The 20,695-nt window shown below is 42.7% G+C and overlaps 1 protein-coding gene across 2 annotated transcripts in view; it reads left to right on the top strand.

Moving 5' to 3' along the window:
* The window catches only part of ccdc85ca (coiled-coil domain containing 85C, a), a 285,768-nt gene that overhangs the window by 244,253 nt on the left and 20,820 nt on the right, over window positions 1-20,695 (top strand). The window lies entirely within an intron of this gene.

Raw genomic sequence — 20,695 nt, 5'->3', positions numbered from 1 at the left:
AACCTAAATAAATCTACTCTGTAATCAATCATCAACACAATGAATTCTGCAGGTGCTGGAAAAACCAAAGCAACACACACAAACCGTTGTAGAAACCCAGCAGGTCAGGCAGCATCTACGGGAATGAGAAAACCCTTCATCATGACTGAGAAGGAAGGGGGAAGATGCCAGAATAAAAAGATGTGGGGGAGGCGAAGGAGGCTAGCTGGAAGGTGATAGGTGAAGCCAGGTGGGTGGGACAGGTAAAGGGCTGGAGAAGAAGGAATCTAATAGGAGAGGAAAGTGGACCATAGGAGAAAAAGGTGGAGGAGGGGACCCTGGGGAAGCAATAGGCAGATGTGAAGCGGTAAAAGGTCAGAGTGGGGAATAGAGGAGGGGAGGGGGTGGAACTTGTTTACTAGAAGGAGAATTTGATATTCATGCTATCAGGTTGGAGGATGCCTAGATGGAATATAAGGTGTTTCTCCTCCATGGACTGACACGTTGGAACAGGAATGGGAATCAGAGTTAAAATCCATCTAATCTTTCCCTCCTACACAGCCCATAACCTTTCATTTTTCTTACATTCATCTGCCTATCTAAGAGTCTCTAAGTTTCCCTATTGTATCAACCTCTACTACAATGTGTTTTAAGAACATACCACTCTGTGTGTGTAAACAACTTAACTCCAACATCTCCCCTTGGACTTTCCTCCGCTTTCCTCAGACATACGTCCCCTGGTTTAGGCTAACATTGTCACAGGGAAAATGTTAGAAGTTATTATGAGAGGTGTTATTTGCAGGGCAATTAAAAATCAAGACAAAGTCATCAAGGTTTGTGAGAAGAATTCCTGTTCGATCAATGCATTCGAGTCCTTTGAAGAAGCAGCCAGTGCTGTAGATAAGGGCGGCCCAGTGGATATATTATAACTAAACACACAGGAGCATTTGATGAGGTGACACATCAACTTCAAAGTACATATACAAGTACAAAGTACTAATTTATTACCAATGTATGTATGTATATACTACCTTGAGATTCATTTTCTTGCCGCATTCACAGTAGAGCAGAAAGATACAGCAAAATCAATGAAACATATATACGAATGAAGACTGACAAACAGCCATTGTGCAAAAGAAGATAAACTGTGACAATAAAAAATAAGTAAATAAATAATACTGAGAACGTAAACTGTAGAGTCCTTGACAGTCAGTCCATAGACTGTGTAGTCAGTTGAGAGTTGGGGTGAGTGAAGTTATCCACGCTGGTTCAGGAGCCAGATGGTTGAAGGATAACTGTTTCCTGAAGCTGGCGGTGTGGGGCTTTGGCAGCAGCGAAAAGACATCAAGGCCTGGATTGTGGGGTCCTTGATGATGAATGCTGCTTTCTTGTGGCAGTGCTCCTTGTAGATGTGCTCAGTGGAGAGGAGAGCTGTGATGGGCTGGGCTGTGTCTACCAGTTTCTGTCGGCTTTTCTGTTCTTGGGCATTAGTGTTTCCATACCAGGCCGTGACTATTGTGAGAAATCAAAGATTATTATGGGAAATGAGAGCTAATGATGTTTGACATAACATATTTGGCATGGATGGATAGATCAGTTGACAGGAAACAGTGAGGAACTACTAATGGGTATCTCATTGGCTGGCATCATTTAATAAATGAGGTACTACAGGATCAATGCTGTGTCCTCAACCTTTTACAATTTATATAAATGATCTGGAAGAAGGCGCTGAAGGCATACTTGCCTAATTTGCTGAGCAGCTCTGAATATTCTATCCAATCAACCCTTTTTCCTCTGCCCTTTCCTCACACCTTATAGAAGTATTTTGGCAGTGACAGAGGCTGTGCTAGCTCTTTGTGTGACAATCCAGTCAGTTCTATTCCTCTATTAATTCCTCAAAACCCTCCAAATTAACGTTCCTTGGCCTGTCCAGTTCATTTTTGAATGCCTTTGAAGAATTCTGGGATTGTTTGTTCTCCCCCCTTTTCAAGTACATATCCTGTTAAGCTTTTGATGGTTGTGTTGGAGCCCTTGCTGCTACCCATGCACTGGAGTGCAGGAGAATGAGGGGAGATCTTATAGATCAGGCATTCCCAACCTTTTTTATGCCATGGACCAATACCATTCAGCAAGGCATCCATAGATTCCAGTTAGGGAGCCTCTGTTATAGAGGTATTCACAATTATGAGGGGTACCGATTGGGTGAATGCAAGCAAACTTTTTCTCATCAGGTTGGGTGAGACTAGAACTAAAGGCCATAGGTTTAGGGTGAAAGGTGAAATATTTAAGGAGAATCTGAGGCAAAAATTCTTCAATCAGAGGTTGTGTGAGTGTGGAATGAGCTGTCAGCTCAAGTGGTGGATGTGGGTTTAACTGTAACAATTGAGAGAGTTTGAATAGTTAAATGGATGAGAGAGGTATGGAATTGAATTGCCTTCATTTCTCACATCCTTCACGTATATGAAGAGTAAAAATCTTTACAACACGTTTCCGTCTAAATGTGCAATGTGCAATAATAGTAATTTATAATAATTTATAATAAATAGAACAGTCAATGTAACATAGAAATACAAATCAGCATGAGTTAATCAGTCTGATGGTCTGGTGGAAGAAGCTATCCTGGAGCCTGTTGGTCCTGGCTTTTATGCTGCGGTACCATTTCCCACGTGGTTGGGGTGACTCGGGTCCCCAATGATCCGTCGGGCCCTTTTTCACACCTGTCTTTGTAATTAAATGGGACTAGGCAGAAGACCAGGCTGGCAGAGACTAAAAGGGCTGAAGGGCCTGTTCCTGTGGAGTAGTGCTCTGTGACTCTATGAAAGCAGTGAATTCCAGATTCTAACAGAAATCATACTGACTGACTGACTCCTCCATCCCGTTGCCAGTGCCTGCATCATCTCCTTGGTTTAAGTGAGTTAACTCAGCACAGTCAGAAGTCTTCACGGACTGCACGACCTTGCACCTCACCAGCTGCTAGACTCCTTCTTGAACACTGAATGAAGTTTCTCTGAAGTGTCTCTCAGAGTCTTGGCCAACCAAAGTGCTTCCTCTGCTGTTAAGAGGAGATGTTGTCTGGGAATAGCTATCAAGGTTATGTTTGACATTGAACTATGAGAAGCAGCTTTCTCAGTGATGTATTGTGACTGTTGCTTTCGAGTGTGTGTGGATTTTATAGAAGGGAGGCCTGTCTTTTCTCTGACAGAACACTGACAACTGCATATGTCTAACTACACATCTACAAAACCGGCCGGCCCCCCTTGTTTTCTGTTTGGCTTTCTCCCCTATCGTCATTAGTAACCCAGGGTCAATAGATTTCAGTTACAACTGCAAATGAAATCCAAACAAAAAGAAGCAGGTGCTGGAAATAAAAAATAGCAAAATATGAAATAAAAACCGAAAATGTGCGAATACTCAGGTGGTAAGGCGGTATCCGTGGACCGAGGAACAGAATGAACGTTTCGGGTGTGTGACTCTTCTATGGAAAGGGACAAAGGAAATACTTCATTGGGGTGAGACCAGGGGTTCAGTGGGGTTTCATCTGAGAGCTTATCCTATTGATGCATTCATGGGAAGAGTTATATCAAAGGATCATGAACAAAAACTATGCAATGTGGGTGGTTAGAGAGTGAGATTATTGTACTAATTTTATTTAGAGATACAGCACAGAACAGGCCATTGTGGCTTATTGGGCCAGAAACCCACCTATTTAATACTAGCCTAATCACAGGACAATTTACAATGACCAATTAACCCCCAAGCAGTACATCTTTAGACTGTGGGAGGAAACCGGAGCTCCCAGAAGAAACACACATGTTCACGGGGAGGACGTACAAAGTCCTTATAGAAAGCATTGGAATTGAACTCTGAATCCGATGCACCGAGCTGTAATAGTGTCGCGTTAACTGCTATGCAACCACACAAAGGAACGCAAAAATGTAAGACTTAGAACATTCTCAGCAGGTTCGAGAGAGAAAAACTGAGCCAGTTTCACAAATGGATGACTTCATGCATTAATGATAATTTCTGATCCAGAGCAAGAAAGTGAGTTACCTACGTTTGTAGCATTAAATATTGAATTCAGAATGCTTCCAGCATTCCCAGATGGAAAATAAGGAACTATCCACAAATTTACATTGGGCCTCATTACACAGTGCAAGTAGATCTGACTGAATGGTCAGAGTGGGAGTGGGATGCAGATAAGTGTGCACTTAGGGCCTCTCCCGTGGATTGGGTGCAGACACTTCACTGAGGTTCCCCAACTGTGTTGTGCTTATCTCATGCAGAGGAGAATACCTTGTTGTAATGAGAGAGCTATGAATGGTGATGAACCCAACCGCAGAGTGAAGTCTAGAATTAAATCAGACTCAAAATAAACAAGCCCACACAAACAAGAAATGAAAGGGTTGACTATTTTCTAAATGGAGATAAAATACAAAAATCTGAGGCACAAGGGGAGTTGGGAGTCTTTGTGCAGGATTCCCCAAAGGTTAATTTACAGGTTGAGACTGTGGTGAGAAAGGCAAATGTGATGTTAGTGTTCATTTCAAGAACTAGAATATAAAAGCAAGGATGTAATGTTGAGACTTTATAAAGCACTGGTGAGGCCTCACTTGAAGTATTGTGAATAGGTTTGGGCCCCTTATCTTAGAAAGGATGTGCTGAAACTGGAGAGGGTTCAAGGGAGGTTCATTAAAATGATTCTGGGATTCAATGGCTTATCATATGAAGAACATTTGATGGCTCTGGGTCTGTATTCACTATAATTCAGAAGAATAAGGGGTGACCTCATTGAAATCTATTTAATAGTGAAAGGCCTTCATAGAGTGGATGTGGAGAGGACGTTTCCTGTGATGGGAGAGTCTAAGACCAGAGGACAGCCTCAGAGTAGAGGGGCATCCTTTTAGAATGGAGATGAGGAGGAATTTTAGTCAGAGAGCAGTGAATCTGTGGAATTCTTTGATACAGACAGCTGTGGAGGTCAAGTCTTTATGTGTACTTAAGGCAGAGGTTGATAGCTTCTTGATTGGTCAGGGCATGAAGGGATATGGGAAGAAGGCAGGAGACTGGAGCTGAGAGGAAATTTGGATCAGCCATGATGAAATGGGGGAGCAGACTCAATGGGCCACATGGCCTAATTCTGCTCCTATATCTTATGGTCTTATGGAAATCTAAAGGCAAAATCCCAAACAGCGGTACTAGAAGTAGAACTCACTGAGCACTGAGTGCTCAGCCATTCTTTCCATGAAGAAACATGACAGGCAATAATTGGCAATCTGAGTCTTAAACGGACAGTGGCAGCTAACCATACTCTGGGGAGCTGGAGCACCGAAACTTGGATGCCTGTGGCTCTTCTGTGGGGACCATGACATTGTGAATGCTGAACTTAGTACATTTCAGTGAAATAATCATTGCCTCTCAGGTTTGGATCCCTAATTGCTCAGAACAGAAGAGTGATAGAGACAGACAGCAGCATAGAAGGCCCTTTGGCCCAACTTGTGCATGCCAGCCAAGGTGTCTATCTGAGATAGCCCTGCTTGCTTATGTTTGGCCCATTTCCACACCCATAAGATGTGAAAGGGCTAGTGTTGCGTCTCCTGAGATTATTTACATACAGTGAGCTACAATGCAGATTGTTAATCTACATGTTTTGAAATTAAGGATGATCTTTCATCAGAAATGATACAAACTGGAGAGGCTGGTTATCTGAAAATTTTGATTGAGTTTTGAGACCCGAAAGCTGCGATGTGCCTCGTTGGAAAATGATACATGGAGTCTGCGGAGATTCAGCGTGCCATCGAAAGCTCTGACAAATTTCTATAGCTGTGTATTGGAGAGTGTATTGACTGGCTGCATCATGGCCTGGTATGGAAACACCAATGTCTTTGAAAGGAAAATCCTACAAAAGGTAGTGGATTTGGCCCAGTCCTTCACAAACAAAGCCCTCCTAACTATTGAGCACATCTGCATGAAATGCTGTTGTATGAAAGCAGCATCCATCATCAAAGATCCTCAACACCCAGGTCATGCTCTTTTTTTGCTGCTGCCATCAGGTAGAAGGTACAAGCGCCTCAGGACTCACTCTAGTAGGTTCAAGAACAGCTACTACCCCTCAAACATCAGGCTCTTCAACAAAAGGAGATAACTACACTCACATGCCCAACCATTGAGATGTTCCCACAACCAATGATCTCACTTTAAGGACTCCTTATCTTGTTATCTCATGTTCTTGTTATTTATTACTGTTTATTTATATTTGCATTTGCACAGTTTGTTGTCTTCTGGTTGACCTTTCATTGAACCTGTTATAGTTAATATTCTATAGATTTGCTGTATGCCAGCAGGATAATGAATCTTGGGGTTGTATGTGGTGACATATACGAATGTACTCTGATAATACAATTTAATTTGAGCTTCAATACGTGGTTGCCTAAGTTTATGATGTTGTTTGTTGTAACAGGCTAAGAGGCCAAAGACAGTGAGAGTGGGACGGGGAATTGAAGATGTAGCCAACTGGAAATTTAGGATCACTCGTGCCAATTGAACAGATGTTTTCTGCAAACTACTCACCAATCTGTGAGAATGTGTATAGTAATCTAGAGCTTTCAACGTGGTGTTTCAGCTAGGAAAGAATACACTGAGAGGCTATTTACTAAATACCTCATGTACTTAATAAAGTGGCCATTGAGTGTATATCAGCACCTGGTAGATTAACAGCATTATTACAATTCCCCATTTCTTTCCCTGTAGTTGTCCAAATTATTCACCTGAAGTGCCTCTCCAAGTACCTACTGAAGGTGTTGGTTGATTCTATTTTGATACGTCTAGAATCACAAGTTCCTGATCCTAATTGCTCGTATGTTCACATCTATCTTCCATCTGTCATTGCATCCAGCATCTCCCGGTGGCCAGTCCTTTTAATTCCCTTTCCCATTCTCACACTGATGTGTCTGTTCATGACCAAGTGGAGGCTTGGTGAAGAACAGAACTTCATATTCTGCCTTGGTAGTCTTCATCAGATGGCATGAGCACCAGTTTCTCTAACTTCCAGTCACCAACCCCTGTCCCCATTTTTTCCTCTATCCCATCAACCCTTTGCTTTTTCCTTCCCTCATCCTCTTGATCTGCCCACCACACACACCTTCCACCTTCCTCACCTCTTTCACTTTATTCCATGGTCAACTGTCCTCTCCTATCAGATTCCATCTTCTTCAGCTCTTTGTTACTACCACCTATTAACTACCAGCTTTGTACATCATTCTCACTCTCCCCTCCCTCATCTGCCTATCAACTCTTCCTATCACCAGCAAGCTTTTGATCAACTCCCATTCCCCCCACCTCTATATAGCTGCAACCTCCCCTTTTTCTTTCCAGTCCTGATGAAGGATCTCACCACAAATTCTTGAATTTTCTATTCCCTCCACAGATGCTACCAGATCTGTTGACTTCCTCTGCACTTTGTGTGTTGCTCTGGACTTCCAGCATGAGCAGTCTTTCTTCTGTTTCACATCCACCTTGTAGCTTTAGATAGACAGATAGATACTTTATTGATCCCAAAGGAAATTACAGTGTCACAGTAACATTACTAGTGCACAGATATACAAATATTAGAAGAGTAGAAAGAATTTAAAAAAAGTTGCCACAAACAGTCTAACAGGAGGGGGTCCTCACTTCCCCATCTATAGGTTGTCTCATTATAGAGCCTAATGGCCGAAGGTAAGAATAATCTCATATAGCGCTCTTTGGAGCAGCACAGTTGCCTTAGTCTATTACTAAAGCGCTCCCCTGTTCAGCTAGGATTGCATGCAGAGGGCGAGAAACATTGTCCAGAATTGCCAGGATTTTCTTAGGGTCCTTTGTTCTACCACAGCCTCCAGTGTGTCCAGTTTGACTCCTATAACAGAGCCAGCCTTTCTAATCAGTTTATCAAGCCTGTTGGCATCACTCATGTTGATACCGTTGCCCCAGCACATCACCACATAGAAGACTGTACTGGCGACAACAGGCTGGTAGAACATGTGAAGGAGAGGCCTGCATACTCCAAAGGACCTCAGTCTCCTCAGGAAGTAGAGGCAACTCTGGCCTTTCTTGTACACAGCCTCTGTCATGGTGCTCCAGTCAAGTCTGCAATCCAGGAGCACCCCGGGTACTTGTAGGTCCTCACCATCAATAGTAACAGGGAGCTGTGCAGGCTTAGTCTTCCTAAAGTCCATCACCATCTCCCCTGTCTTACTAAGGTTGAGCTTCAGATGATTCAGCTTGCACCATTTGACAAAGTTCTCTACCAGGGCTCTATATTCATCCTCCCATCCTCCCTTTATACACCCGTATTGCTGAGTCATCAGAGAATTTCTGCATATGACATGACTCAGTACTGTATCTAAAGCCGAATGTATGCAAGGTAAACAGGAAGGGAGCCAATACAGTCCCCAGTGCTGCTTATAGCCATAGCTGACACACAGCTCTGAAGCTGTGAACATTTTCCCCAAATGTTAAATCTGTGGCCCTGTCCTTGAACCATCCAGAAATAGAAGTAACTTTTCCTTTATTTCCTCAATTCTCCATACGTAATAACAGAAGTTTTGACATCTCTTTAGTATTCTTCAGTAACTGTTTAAAATGTGCTGGCAGAACATTTAGTCAGACCAGTGAACTGAGAGAATCCAACAAAAGAGCCCACAGTGTACAGTGTTAAGTTTCTTTCAAATTAATTATTGGTTTCAATTTAGCTTGTGCTTGCTCAGAATGTTAAAACTCAAAACAGTACAAGGAACAGCACTGGCAAAACTGGTCATCCTTCTGTGAGTCAGAAGTGTGTGAGTAACAAGCAGAGAGTGCAGTCTGAGGCTGTTGCCATCCTATCTCCCAGAAGAGAATTTAATTCAACATATCTCTAAATCTTGATGTAAGAATTCCCGTGACTTCATTGGAAGCCGTAGCACTACTCCAGCATGTTACCAGAAACTGGTAAACTGATCATAAATCTCAAGAAAGCCTGCAGATGCTGGAAATCTATAGCAACACACACAAAATGCTGGAGGAACCCAGCAGGTCAGGCAGCATCTGTGGGAGGGAATGAACAGTCAATGCTTCAGCCCAAGACCTTTCTTCAGGACCAGAAAGGAAGGGGGAAGTCATTTCAGTGCAGAGACAAGTAAACTTTGCGTAGTAGTGAGCTGAACACTGGCCCTTCTTTCACCTCCTGCCCCGACACCGTAATCTTTTCAATCTGGCCCAGTGCTTAAATTGGTCATATCTCTGCTCATTCCTCACTCTCGGATCAGGGTCCTGCCGCTTCGGACCATGCTCTTAGGTTGGGCCCCAATGCCATGATTTGCTACTTACCCAACCTTTCCAATCTGGTGTAGCATCCAAATCGGTGAAACAACAGCTTGTTCCTCGCTCTCGGCATGGGCCCCGCTGCCCCATCTCTGTTCCGCCTCACCTTGGATCCGCCATTTTGAATTGGTTCATCTTCTGCCCCGGTGATGGCCATTCATTGGCTTGCTCCTCACTCACAGGCCCGGGTTCCACCGCCCCGATTCAGCACGTACATGCTACACCACAACCGTCCTGCACCTCTGAGACTTCATACACGTTGGAAAAATGCCAGGTCATACAGGGGGCTTAAAGCTCAGCTCTGAAAGAGAAGTCACAGGCTGTTGATTGTTTTCCAGAGAAGGGTGTATCAGTAGTTAGAAGTTTTGCTTGCCGCCAGTAAGTCATCACTGTGTTTCTCCAGCACCATCTTAAACCAGACTCCCCCTCCACTGACTCCATTCACTTCTCACTACTTGGAAAAGCAGCAAGCATAATAAATGACATCCCCCACCCCAGTCTCACTTCTCCCCTCTCCTGCTGGCTAAAAGATACAGAAGCATCTATCATCAGGCTAAAGGTCAGCTTCTATCCTGCTGTTACTTGTGTCTTGAACAAATCTGTCATAGGCTCAAGACAAATTCTTTACCTCCCAATCCACCTTACTGTCATTTTGATCTTTATTTTACACTGCACTTTCCCTGTAGCCACAACACCAAATGCTGCATTCTACTTTTCTTTTTATTACCTCAGTGTAGTGATATATGGCACCCGGACAAATTTATTTCACAGAACCTTGATATATGTGAATCAACAGAGTAGGCTAGAATGTTTTGCATCCACGAGAGAAGGCCGACAGGCTCTCAGTTCAGTGTCTCATCTGAAAGGCAGTGCAGCACTCCCCTAGGTCGTCAGCCTACATTTTAATGCCTGAATCTCTGAAGACGGGACTATGACTGACCTTGACTGGCAAGCAAGAGAACAACCACTCTGCCAAAGAATCAAAATCAGGTTTAATATCACCGGCATATGTTGTGAAATTTGTTGTCTTTGCAGCAGAAGTACAATGTAAAATAAAATGTGAGTTACAGTAAATATATATATTAGTTAAATAAGTCGTGCAAAACTGGAAATAAAAAAGTAGTGAAGTGGTCTTCATTGGTTCAATGTCCATTCAGAAATCTGTTGGCAGAGAAGAAGCTGTTCCTGAATCATTGAATGTGTGCCTTCAGGCTCCTGTACTTCCTTCCTGATGGTAGCAATGAGAATAAGGCATGACCTGGGTGATTTTTGAGGCATTACTCCTTGAAGATGTCCTGGATACCACAGAGGCTAGTGCCCATGATGGAGCTGACTAAGTTTGCAATTCTCTGCAGCTTATTTTGATCCTGCGCAGTAGCCCTCCGACCCCCCACCACCCATACTAGACAGTGATGCAGCCAGTTAGAATGCTCTCCATGGTACATCTGTAGAAATTTGTGAGTGTCTTTGGTAACATACCAAATCTCCTCAAACTCCTAATGAAATATAGCTGCTGTCATGACTTGGTTGCATTTGCATCGATATGTTGGGTCCAGGTTAGATCCTCAGAGATTTTAACAGCCAAGAATTTGAAATGGCTCACTCTCTCCACTTCTGATCTCTGTATGAGGGTTGGTTCATTTTCCCTCGTCTTACCCTTCCTGGAGTCCACAATCAGCTCTTTGGTCTTACTGACATTGAGTGCCAAGTTGTTGCTGCGACACCGCTCAACTAGCTGGTATATCTCGCTCTGTATGCCCTCTCGTCCCATCTAAGATTCTACCAACAATAGTTGTATCATCAGCAAATTTATAGATGGTATTTGAGCTATGCCTAGCCACATAGTCCTTCGTGCTATTACGTTGTAATTTTGAGTGTTAACATTTGAGTAGCCATAAACTAAGCCGAAATAGTGGCACAGGAGTTGGGTCTGTTATTTCATACCTCCAGTCCTGACCTGTGGTGCTGTCTGTGTTTATATATTTAGAAATGCACCACAGTGACAGGCCCTTCCGATCTGACGAGCTAGTGCCAACAAATTACATGTGACCAATTAACCTACTCACCAGTTTGTGCGAGGAAATCAGAGATGCCAGAGGAAACTCACGAGGAAAACGTTCAAACTCTTTAATGACAAGGCCAGAATTGAACTGTTGTCGCTGACACTGTAATAGCAGTACACTAACCGCTGCACGCCAGTGCTTCTCCGCATGCCCTAAAAAAAGAAATAGGTTAATTGGACCACTGTAAACTGCTCTGGCTGGCAGAGGGCATTGGGTTTGGTGGGATGGCCAGAGGAGGGGAAGGATTGGCAAGTGAGGGAGATGCAGGTGAGAAAATAGAGTATGTGGATGATTGATGTCTAGTATGAACATGACTGGCTGAAGGGACTGTTTCCATTCACACTGATTTTATTTATTTATTGAGATACAGCATGGATTAAGTCTTCAAGCCACGCTGCCCAGCAGTTGCCTGATTTAATCCTCGCTTAATCACAGGACAATTTACAATGACCAATTAGCCTACCAACCGATAAATCTTTGGGCTGTGGAAGAAAGGTGGAGCAAGTTAGGCCTCTGGTCTTTGGAGTTTAGAAGAATGAGATGCGATCTTATGTAAAACATAGAACAGCATAACAACACGCTGAGAACACTGGAAGAACTTCGCAAGTCAGGCAGCATCTATGGAAGAGAGTAAGCAGTCAATGTTTCAGGCTGAGACTCTTCATCAGGACTGAGAAGGAAGGGGGAAGATGGCAGAATAAGAAGATGGACAGATGGAAGAAGGCTAGCTGGAAGGTGATAAGTGAAGCCAGATGGGTAGGAAAGGTCAAGGGCTGGAGAGCAACATAGCAAAGGAACAAACTCTTTGGCAGATAATATCTGTGGGAAACACAATGCCAAATTAAACTAAATCTCTGTTGTTGGTACATGATCCATATCCCTCCAGTCCCTTTATATAAGACCATAAGATATAGGAGCAGAAGTAAGCCATTTGGCCCATCAAGTCTGCTCCACCATTCAATCATAGGCTGATATAATTCTTCCAGTCATCCCCACTCCACTGCCTTCTCCCCATACCCTTTGATGCCCTGGCTAATCAAGAACCTATCTATCTCTGCCTTAAATGCACCCAATGACTTGGCCTCCACAGCCACTCGTGGCAACAAATTCCACAGATTTACCACCCTCCGACTAAAGTAATTTCACTGTAACACTTATGTATTTTTTAAAAAATTCTTTCCTATTCTATCCAGTTCCACAACAATCCCAGGCAGACTGTTAATCTCTTTGTAAAAGAACTTGCCTCACACATCTCATTTGAACTTTCCTCCTCTCACCTTAAATGCATGTCCTCTAGTATTTCACACTTCTACCCTGGGAAACCGCAGAAGTATATTAGAGTGGACAAAGTGGATATTGAGAAGAGATTTTGCCTTGTGTGAGGGTGGGGGTTTGAATCTAGAAGTGCAGGCAATGTTCTCACTAAAGGGGATGGCTTATTATGATAAAGATAAGGTAGAATTTCTTTTCAGTGGATTATGAATGTTTGCAATTCTCCACCCTCATTGCAGGGCGAGGCAGTCAGTATTTTGGTTTAAAGGAGAGCCCAGGATAATGGGGAAGAGGAAAGAAAGTGGAGACACAAGGGACTGTAGATGCTAGAATGTGGAGCAGCATTTGTGGGAAGTGGAGCTGAGGTCATCATATAAGATTCTTTCTTCTCCAGCTCTTGACCTTTCCCACCCACCTGGCTTCACCTATCTCCTTCCTGCTAGCCTCTTTCCCCCCCCCCCCCCCCCCCCCAACCTTTTTATTCTGGCATCTTCTGCCTTCCTTCTCAGTCCTGAAGAAGGATCTCGACCTAAAATGGCGACATTTTTTCTTTTCCATTGATGCTGCCTGACCTGCTGAGTTCCTTCAGAATTCTGTTTGTGTTGTTTATTTATTTATCTATTGGTTTGTTTACTTATTTATTTAGAGATACAGTATGGAACAGGCCCTTCTGGCCCAACGAGCTGCACGCCCACTTATTTAACACTAGTCTAATTGCAGGGCAACTTATGATGAGCATCTGGTGCATATCACAAGTCCTGGTTACATGATCACTGATGCCAGGCAGACAGTCTATAATAATGGCTGGGGTCACCCATCTTGTAAAGACACTGCCCAGAAGAATGCAAAGGGAAACCACTTCTGTAGAGAAACCGGAGCACCCGGAGGAAACCCATGGGCACATGGGAAGGAAAGTATATACTTGCTTATAGAGGATGCTGGGATTGAACTTTGAACTCCAAACTGTAACGGCATTGCACTAACTGCTATGCTAGCTATTACCAGGGGTCTTTCTGAACAGTAGAATAGTTTCAATTGAACCTAATTGCCGAACCAACTCCAGAGACTGAATGACCTATTCCTCTCCTCTAGACCACATAAGATTTTACATGAAAGCATATTCATAAGTTTGCATCGTTGGGCTGCATACTAGTTAAGTATGCCAGTGAATTGTTGGCTGAATCTAGTTAAGTCTTTGCACACTGCCCTATTGATTTGATTTTTAAGTCTTTTGTTCTCATTAATTCTCTTCCCTCCACTAAAAATGTTTCTTCTTCCCACAGTTTTCCTAGTATCTGAATCCTCCTCCCACGCACTCTTTGTAACTGAACACAATCCCCCCTTGTGCCCGATATCACGGTGAAGTGGTCCCATTAACAGACAGCACAGAGTCGTGAGGCGGGAGCTGTCAACTGTGCTCTTGTCAGGAGAGTGACTCATTGCCGCCAGAATAATCTGCATCTGTTATCTGCCTGTGTCAGTTGCTGCTCAGTCTCAGCCTCTTTTAGACCAAAGGCGACAGATTATTTCTCATTTGATAGATCAGGGCCGGCACAAATGGGAGACCCACAATGCATCAGTTTCCAACAGAAGATAGCTACATCGCATGCTGGACATTCCTTCATCTCCTCCTCGCCACGAGCAGAAGATATTAAAGTTTGAGAATACCTAACACCAGGGCCAAGGACAGAATTTTCCCACTGTTGCAATACTCTACATAGCACAGTACAGCACAGTAGAGGCCCTTTGGCCCATGATGCTATGCTGCCCTTTAAACCTACTTCAGTCACCCTCCCACATAGCCCTCAATTTTTCTTTCATCCATATGCCTATCAAAGAGGCTCTTAAATGTCCCTAATGTACCTGCCTCCAACAATAGCAGTCCTCTTATAGAATAAGGATGAACTCTTACCTCATCAAGGCTCTTGTACTTATTGGTTTCCCTGCAGTGCTTTTGTCTATAACTGTAACACTATAGTCTGCATTGTCTTTTCTCCTTTTGTACAAGCTCATGTATTTATATACAGAATGATCTGACTGGATGCGTGCAAAGAAAACTTTCCAATGTGTTTCAATCCATGTGACAACAATAAACCAATTACAATTACACTGAAGATGAAACACCCAACTCCTGCCATGAAGTGCTAGAATCCGAATCAGGTTTAATATTACTGGCAAATGTTGTGAAATTTGTTGTTTTGTGGCAGCAATACATAAATTTTTTTAAAACTGTAAATTACAGTAAGTATATATATTTAAAAAGTTAAATAAATAATACAAAATTAGAGAAAAGGAAGTAGTGAGGTGGTGTTCATTCTGAAACCTGATGGCAAAGGGGACAGAAACAATTCCTGAATCATTGAGTGTGTGCCTTCAGGCTTCTGTACCTTCTTCCTGCTGGTAGCAGTGAGACGAAAGCATGTCCTGGGTGTTGGGGGTCCTTATCGATAGATGCTGCCTTTTTGGGGCATCAGTCCTTGAAGATGTCCTGGATGCTGGGGAGGCTAGTGCTCATGATGGAGGTGACTAAGTTTACAACTCTCTGCAGCTTATTTTGATCTTGTACAGTGGCCCCTCCATACCAGACAGTGATGCAGCAAGTTAGAAAAGCTCTTCATGCATCTGTAGAAATCTTTGAGTGTCTTTAGTGACATAGCAAAGCTCCGCAAACTCCTAATGAAGTACAGCCAATGCCACGCCTTCTTTGTAACTGCATCGATAAGCTGGGTTCAGGATAAATCCTCTGATATATTGACACCCAGAAACTTGAAGTTGCTCACCCTTTCCACTACTGATCCATCGATGAGATCTTCCTTTGTTCTCCCCTTTCCACAATTGACTCTTTGGTCTTACTGTTGTTGAGTACAAGGTTCTTGCTGCAGCACCACTCAGTCAGCTGATCTATCTCGCTCCTGTATGCCTTCTTGTCACCATCTGAAACTCTGCCAGCAATAGTTGTGTCATCAGGAAATTTAAAGATGGCCTTTGATCTGTGCCTAGCCACACCATCATGGGTGTAGAGCGAGTAGAGCACCAGGTTGGAAAGCCAGCTCAAATCTGAATCAGTAGCCACTTTATTAGGTACACCTGCTTATTAATGCAAGTATCTAATCAGCCAATCATTTGGAATAATTGTTGGTTTGAGTATCTCAGAAACTGCTGATCTCCTAGGAGTTTCACACACAACCGTCTTGAGAATTTACAGAGAATAGTGTGAAAATCCAAAAGCATCCAGTGACTTCATTGGGCAAAAACACTGAGCGAGGTCAGAGGAGAATGGCCAGGCTAGTTGAAGCTGACAGGAAGGCGACAGTAACTCTAATAACCATGTGTTACAGCAGTGATGTGCAGAAGGGCATCTCCGAATGCAGAACATGTCAAACCTTGAAGTGGATGGGCTACAGCAGCAGAAGATCACACTGGGTTCCAGTCCTGTAAAGTAGTGGCCACTGAGTGTATACTCAATGGGTAGAATAGCCTAACTATTCTATGATTTTGTGAAAATGATCCAGAGCATTTCACAAACAAAACATAATTTGACAATAGTTACACCACATACCTTAGTCTAAAGTTTCCTGTTTTTTTATTCATCACCTATCCAAGTATCTTTTAAATGTTGTTAATGTACCTGCTTTCACCATTTCATATGCAAGGTTATTCCATATATGGACCACAATTTGGGTGCAAAAGGTTATCTCTGAAGTTCCAGTCATTCTTCTCTCACCATAAACCTATGTTCTCTAATTCCGATTCCCCCTCACCTCACCTATGTCCCTCATGATTGTATACATTGCTAAACTATCACTCCTGAACTTCCTACTCTCCCCTAAAAATAGTCCCAAACTGCTCAACCTCTCTCCACAATGGAGTTCTTTGAGTCCCAGTGACATCCTCGTTAATGTCTGCTGCGCTCTTCCCTGCATATTGGTACATTTCCTATACAAAGGTGACCAAATCTGAACATAATAAGCTGGACTTCCTGGTGGCCAAACATTTTAATTGCATTTCCCATTCCCATATATTGATCCATGCCTCCTCTCGTGCCAAGATGAGGCCAAGCTTAGGGTGGACGAGCAACACTTTATATATTGCCTGGGTACCCTACATCCTGATGCCATGAATATCGGTTTCTCCTTCTGGTAACCAAATCCCCCCCTCCCACCTTCCTCTATTCCCCACTCTGATCTTTTACTTCTTTTCACCAGCCTGCTACTTCCCCCTGGGTCCCCTCCTCCTTCCCTTTCTCCTACGGTCCACTCTCCTCTCCTATCAGATTCTTTTTTTCTCTAGCCCTTTACCTTTCCTACCCAACTGGCTTCATCTATTGCCTTCCACTAGCCTTTTTCCCCTCCCCAAACCTTTTCATTCTGGTGTCTTCCCCCATTTTTCTCAGTCCTGATGAAGGGTCTTGTCTCACAAGATTGACTGTTTATTCTTTTCCATTAATGCTGACTGACCTGCTGGGCTTGTCCAGCATTTCCTGTGTGTTGCTTTGCAAAGTTTCTTCTTGGAATGACTTAAAACAAGGGTCCACAGACCCCTTGGCTAATGGTAAGGCTCCATGTCATGAAGAAGGTTGGAAACACCTGATTTAAAAGGATTGCTAAGGAGGCTATGGGGCGAAAGCAGGAGAATGGGGTTGAGAGGGATGATATATCAGCCATGATTGAATGGTGGTGCAGATTCGATGGATTAAATGGCCTAATTCTGCACTCCTATGTCTTAAGGTCTTATGTCAATGAAAATTTCCCACAACTAACCTGAAAGGAGTCTTTATAAATGATTAAAAAAAAGCTCTGTCCCAGCATGTTATTACAACAATAGCTTTGAGCCATTCCAGTTACATCTCAAGTCACAATACTTTATCGCCCATAAAATGTGCAGCCTGAGCAGGTTCACTTTGCTTGAAGAAGGAGGAGAACACACTGACTTAATTCCTCCAAGCTGTTTTAACCTACTTGAAACTTTACTGTGTGTCTTTCCTCATTCTGGAAGTGACATGTGTGCTGAAATTAGAAACAAACAAAGCCTGAAGGTTGGTGTCTTATTACTGGGTTGTTTTGCCAAGTTCATAGTTTAATTAGTAAATTGTTTCATTTCTCCTTGCTGTGAGCTGTCTGGATGTCAAATGAGGATGTTCTGGAAAAGTCCTGGTATAAATCCGTTTCTTTCTGTGAGCTTCTCCACAGTTAAATGAAACCAAAATCCACAGGTTTGAAATAAGCTCCACCATTGCCACTAGCCTCCATGCTATCCAGGACATCTTCAAGGAGCGGTGCCTCAAAAAGGTGGCATCCTTCATCAAGGATCTCCCGTCACTCAGGATATGTCTTGTTCCCATTGTTACCATCAGGAAGGAGGTACAGAAGTCTGAAGGCATTCATTCAATGACTTAGGAACAGCTTCTTCCCCTCTGCCATTCAATTTCTGAATGGACATTGAACCCACAACCTTTTTAATTTCTATTTTTAAACCACTTATTTGTTTAACTATTTAATATATACTATATAAACTTAATGTAATTCACAGTTTGTTTTCTATTATTATGTATTGCATTGTATTGCTGCCACAAAGACAACAAATATGCCAGTGATATTAAATCTGATTCTGACTACTTCAACATAACCATTGCCACAACTGTTCCTTCATCTTCAATGCACTGTTTGCAAAAGTTAATTTACACCATTTGCATCAAGAACACTAGTTTCCACAGGGAGTTGGGTAAGCTTGCATACGTCCATCACATGTTGATCTGCAAATTCCGTTCTCACCACAGGGACTTAGTGAAAGGGACAGCGAAAGATTGTCATAGTGATGAAAGGTTGCTTTTTGAACAGGAGGACGTGTGCTGTGGCATTCTCCTGGTTTCAGTACCGCATACAATGCTTTTATTTATATCACTGACACGGACTTGGGTGTGCAGAGGGCACAGTTCTCAAACTTGCAGATGGCACAAAACTTGGAGGTATTGTGGAAACGAAGATGTTAATACAGTTGGTCCTGCTCTAAGGCAATAGTGACAAAGATAGCTACAAGAAGCGCTGCTGCAAGAAAGCAATACACATCATCAAGAATGCAGACCATCCAGGCCATACTCCCACCTCACTGCTGCAGTTCGAAAGGAGGTACAGGAGCCTTCGGGTCTCACACCACCAGATTCAGAAACAGTTATTACCCCTCAACCATCAGGCTGATGAACCAGTGCGGATAACTTCACTCATCCCATCACTGAACGCAACCTATCAATTCAAATTCATGTTCTCAGTTTATATATTTGAATTGAATTGACCTTATTTCTTACATCCTTCACAAACATGAGGAGTAAAAACTTTATGTTATGTCTCCTTCTAAATGTGCAATGTGCATTTTATAGTAATTTTAATAAATATGTACAACTGGACAGTCAATATAACATAGATATACAATTGTACCAACGTGAATTACTCAGTCTGATGTCCTGGTGGAAGAAGCTGTCCCGGAGCCTGTTTCTCCTGGCTTTTATGCTGTGGTACTATTTCCCAGACAGTAGCAGCTGGAACAGTTTGTGGTTGGGGTGACTCGGGTTCCCAATGATTCTTCGGGCCCTTTTTATGCACCTGTCTTTGTAAGTGTCCTGGAAAATAGGAAGTTCATATCTACAGATGCGTTGGGCTGTCCACACCACTCTCTGCAGAGTCCTGCGATGAAGGGAAGTACAGTTCCCATACCAGGCAGTGATACAGCCAGTCCGAATGCTCTCAATTGTGCCCCTGTAGAAAGTTCTTAGGATTTGGGGGCCCATACCAAACTTCTTCAAATGTCTGAGGTGAAAAAGGCGTCGTTGTGCCTTTTTCACCACACAGCCAGTGTGTACAGACCACGTGAGGTCCTAGGTGATATGTATGCGAGGAACTTAAAGCTGTTCACACTCTCAACCCCAGATCTATTGATGTCAATATGATGCCTCCTCTCCATGTTTGTGTATTTAATTATTTATTTGCTTTTTGTGTTTTTGCACTGTTTGTCTTTTGCTTCTTGGTCTTTGTGTGTAGTTTTTCACTGATTCTATTGTACTTCTTTGTTTTACTGTCAATAGTCGCTTTCCATGTGTTGTGGTGCTATGGGCAGCAACCTTGTTTTTCTATAACATTTGCCTGTTCTTTATAACGCCGAGTTACTCGCTCAATGCTCTTTCACTCTAAATGTTCACAAAAAAAGAACCTCATGGCAGTATATGGTGACATGTATGCATTTTGGTAATAGATTTACTTCGAATTTTGAACCTTGAGTTCCTGAGAAACCTTGCTTTGCTAGAAGTTGCATTATAGCAGCACAAGTGGTAGCTGCATTCAGAGCCGAGATTTAGGCAGGCTTTCCCGATTGTGCTCTAACCAGTTTACTAACCAGATTAGTTGTGTCCCCTAATCCATTAATCATGTTATAACCAATTCTCATTATGAAAACACATGTTATAGCAGAACTACCTGAAAGGAAATGTGGACATATTGGTGAGATAAGTAAATACATGGTGGATGAAATTTAATACTGAAAATTGGTAAGTGTTATATTTTGGAAGAAAACATGAGAAAAGACGATATAAACTAAAAATAAACTAAAGTGCATATTTCTACAAGGACAGGGAGATTTGATGATATAACAACACAATTCATTAAGGAAACAAGGAAGGTTGTGGATGTGGTTAAGAAACATATGGGATTTTGGGCTTTAAAAGAAGGAACATAGACTACAAGAGAAAGGAAATCAGTATGCTCCATTGTAAAATTCACGCCTAGCTATATTAGAGCAATAGATAACACTATTTACTTCATTCATTTGTTTACTTGTCTGTTTATTTATCTATCTATCTATCTATCTATCTATTATTTATTTTCCCTCTAGCTACCTCTCTGCCTCAGCAAGGACCTGACCCACTGCATTTTGCCTATCACCACATTAGGTCTGTGGCAGATGCAATCTCAATGGCTCTTCACATGGCCTTAGATCACCTGGACAACACAAATGCCTACATCAGGATGCTGTTCATCGACTGTAGCTCAGTGTTTAAC

The sequence above is a fragment of the Hemitrygon akajei genome, chromosome 3, assembly GCF_048418815.1.
Source record: "Hemitrygon akajei chromosome 3, sHemAka1.3, whole genome shotgun sequence".
Lineage (NCBI taxonomy): Eukaryota > Metazoa > Chordata > Chondrichthyes > Myliobatiformes > Dasyatidae > Hemitrygon > Hemitrygon akajei.
Note: the sequence above shows the minus strand (reverse complement) of the source record. Positions and strands in the feature narration are given on the sequence as shown.